This window comes from Astatotilapia calliptera, chromosome 23 (assembly GCF_964374335.1).
Source record: "Astatotilapia calliptera chromosome 23, fAstCal68.1, whole genome shotgun sequence".
In the NCBI taxonomy this organism is placed as follows: Eukaryota; Metazoa; Chordata; class Actinopteri; order Cichliformes; family Cichlidae; genus Astatotilapia; species Astatotilapia calliptera.
In genome coordinates, this window is record NC_137443.1 from 48221652 (window position 1) to 48225313 (window position 3662).

Here is a 3662-nt window from a genome sequence, read left to right on the forward strand (position 1 = left end):
GAGTGTTCTGGTTAGCACTCAGTTCAGGTGCACAACTCACCACTGCCAGAGTGCCTATTTGTTGTGCACCATAGTGTGAAACCAGCTTTTACACCTTCAGCAGTGATTCTGTGCTCCATTTTCAATCTCCCCATATCTATCTATCTATCTATCTATCTATCTATCTATCTATCTATCTATCTATCTATCTATCTATCTATCTATCTATCTATCTATCTATCTATCTATCTATCTATCTATCTATCTATCTATCTATCTATCTATCTATCTATCTATCTATCTATCTATCTATCTATCTATCTATCTATCTATCGATCTATCGTGGTGGAGAATGACCGAGCTAATGTCCTGTGGGACTTCCAGATGCAGATGGACAAAAACCAATAGATGTAGTGATACTGAATGACAGCAACATCAGGAAGAAGGAACACGAGAAGCCGGAGAAGTTCCAAGGGCTCAGACAAGAGCTGGAGAAGATGTGGAGGGTGAAGGTAACAGTGGTCCCAGTGGTAATCGGAGCACTAGTTGCAGAGACTCCCAAGCTAGGCGAGTGGCTAGGACAGTGAAGGGAAATTGTGGAAAATTAGTGGCCATATTAATTAATAAGCCATATTATAAACAATGTTATTCCAGTTAGGGGTGTCAAATTATCGCGTTAATTGCGATTAATTAATTACAATGCTATTTAGCGCGTTATGTTTTTTAATCTCGTTAATCTAATTTTTAATCTCTTGACGTCATTGATTTTGTATGAGAGTTGCTATGTTATAAAATCCGTTTTTATGTGCTGGGCTCCTTGTGCTTGACTTGTTGGGGGTGGAGTCACGTCGTGAGGTCAAGGTGAGAAGTGGTGATTAGCTTACAGTGTGGATATGGAGGCGCATCTGAGAGTTGTTGGCCCAATGAACGGGAAATTTGTATTTCATAAACGCCCCGACGGCACCATTGACAAAGGTAAAGTGGTCTGCCTAGAGTGTAAGAAGGAGTTTGCTTACCACCGAAGCAGCTCAAATTTGGCCTATCACCTCAACGCAAAGCACCCAGCCGCGAGTGCAGCAACAGCTAGCAGTGAAGACGTTAGCAATATAGCAAGCCAGAGCAAAGCTTTTCGCCAAACAAAACTAGAGAATACCCCTCGTATGAGCAAGTCTGCGACCGACAGGCTGACTAATGTTATTGCCAAGTGGATAGCGATGAACTGTAGGCCGATAAATATAGTAGAGGACGAAGGATTGACAGAGGTGTTGCAAATTGCGTCCAATGACCCGTCATACAAGCCGCCGTGCAGGACTACAGTAACGACCAAAATCAGCAAAATGTACGACGGCGAAAAGAAAAACAAACTTGAGATTTGCTATAACCGGAGATCACTGGACCTCAGCTGGCAACCACAGCTATTTTGGGGTGACTGGACACTTTATTGATAGTGAGTGGAACCTCAACTCATTTGCACTGACCGTCATGAGAACAGAAACCAGGCACTTTGCTGATAAATGCGCCGAACAGTTCCTCAAGGTAGCAAATGACTGGGGTATTGAAAACAAGATATCCACCATTGGCACAGACAGCGCAGCAAACATGCTGGCTGCTATGAGAGCACTTCCATATGAGCACATCGCCTGCAATGCTCACATTCTCCAGAGGACCATCACGGTATGTCTCGATAGCAGTGGTTTTGTCGGTGTACTGGCAAAGTGCCGCAAGATTGTTGGTCATTTTAAACAAAGCCCTGCGAGTACCACAGAACTTAACCAACAACAAGTAGCACTCGGAAAGAAGAGCGATCAACTTATACAGGATGTACCCACCAGGTGGAACTCGACTCTCGCAATGGTCTCACGCCTCCTATGTAACCGAGAGGCTGTCCAGGCTACGTTGGACCAACAGAACCACAGGTTGGTCTTGCCAACCGAAGCTGAGTGGGCGAAACTGCAGAGGCTGGAGCTCCTGCTTGAACCATGCAAGTAAGTTCAAATAAACACCTTCCCATTTTAATTATATAAACTACTGTTACATGTGTAAAATCAAAATTAATGAACATAACAAGGAACTTTTAAGGACAATTAAATTGGAAATCAGTTACACTTTGATTTAAATGAATCCAGCTAGGTTTATTTAGCAAACCTCTCCACCTCTGCAGGTATGTGACAGAGCTGCTGGGTGGTGAGGCCTACGTCTCTTGCTCTGTAGTGCTGCCTGCTTTTCGCCATCTGTACCGTGTCATGGACATTACTGATGATGATCCTGCCTACGTGGTGAAGTTCAAGAATGCCTTCCAGAAGGATCTGGCAGCACGACGAGCTAATGGCAACGAGATATGGTTCGAGGTGGCCACAGCATTGGATCCACGGTTTAAGGATTTGAAATGTCTTCCAAGAGAAAAGAGGGAACAGGTAGGACAATAAGGTTAAGCTGGACTAATGAGTCCAATTCATTATCAAATCAAACTTTTATTTATTATATGGAACACAAAGTTCTTTACAAGATTAAATAAAATAAAATAAAAAGCACTTAGTTTTAATCACAATCATTCATTCATTCATTCATTCATTCATTCATTCATTCAGGTGTGGACCATTCTGGAGAATATGCTCCAGGCAGCAGAGCCCAGAAGAGCAGATATTCTCCAGCCCTCCACAGAGGATGATGGACCAGCTCAGAAGAAGAGGAGGAGCGAACTCCTTCTGGGGTCTGACTCTGACTCAGAAGATGGAATTGAGTCTGGAGAGCTGCAGCGCTACAGAGCAGAACCCAGCATCAGTATTGATGACTGTCCCCTGCAGTGGTGGTATGCTCACTCAGGAGTCTATGAAAAGCTGTCAGTCCTAGCACAAAAGTACCTGGCCTCCCCAGCTACCTCTGTACCCTGTGAGAGACTCTTTAGCCTTGCAGGCCACATAGTGCAAAAGAAAAGGGCAGCCTTGCTTCCAGAAAATGTTACCAGGCTGGTGTGTCTTAGCGACTGGCTGAGGAAGAAGAAATGAGACACATGTGGTCAGCATAGCTGCTGTGTCATTTGTAGCCTACTAGAATAGATTGCTTGATGTTCAGCACTTTTTTTTGTGATGGAAGAATACTTTGATGTGCTAACTTGCAGCACTGCAATGTCAGTTTTATTTTTCATTCTCTGAAGCAGAGGAATTTCAGTGCTGTATTGCTCAGAAAAGAGCAACTCTGATGTGCTAACTTGCAGCACTTAATTTATTTGATTTTATTTGTATTTATTTTTCCACTTATTTTACAAAAGAATACAACAGTATGTAAATGGTTGCATCTGTTTAACGTTTGTTAAACAATAAATGACTTTATAAAGTCACTTTCTTTGTTATATCAGTCTTTTGGTCTGCCACAATAAGTTGAGGGCTTTCCTCAGCTATTTTTAGGTGAGATTAAAAAAGAGATTAATTAGATCAATTAATTAAAAATCATAATTAATTAATCTCTATTTTTTTTAATCTCTTGACAGCACTAATTCCAGTAATAATGCTTGGCTTTTGTTTCAGTGCCACAATAAGAGTTCCAACACAGTCACCTGAGTTCTGGTGACTGTAGGAACTCTGCGTATCCAGCAGTCCTGGATATTCTCACATCTTCCTATATTTGTTGGAAAGCTTTGTGTTGTTTTTGGGCTCATTATTTTGCTGTGAGCAGCAGAGTTTACC

General features: G+C 42.2%; 1 pseudogene across 1 annotated transcript; it reads left to right on the forward strand.

Moving 5' to 3' along the window:
* The first annotated feature begins 639 nt into the window (after positions 1-639).
* Positions 640-3316, forward strand: LOC113016214 (E3 SUMO-protein ligase ZBED1-like; annotated as a pseudogene). The gene is made up of 3 exons (XR_013905434.1): positions 640-1964; positions 2141-2393; positions 2568-3316. The product of XR_013905434.1 is annotated as an E3 SUMO-protein ligase ZBED1-like (transcript).
* Positions 3317-3662: the final 346 nt, after the last annotated feature.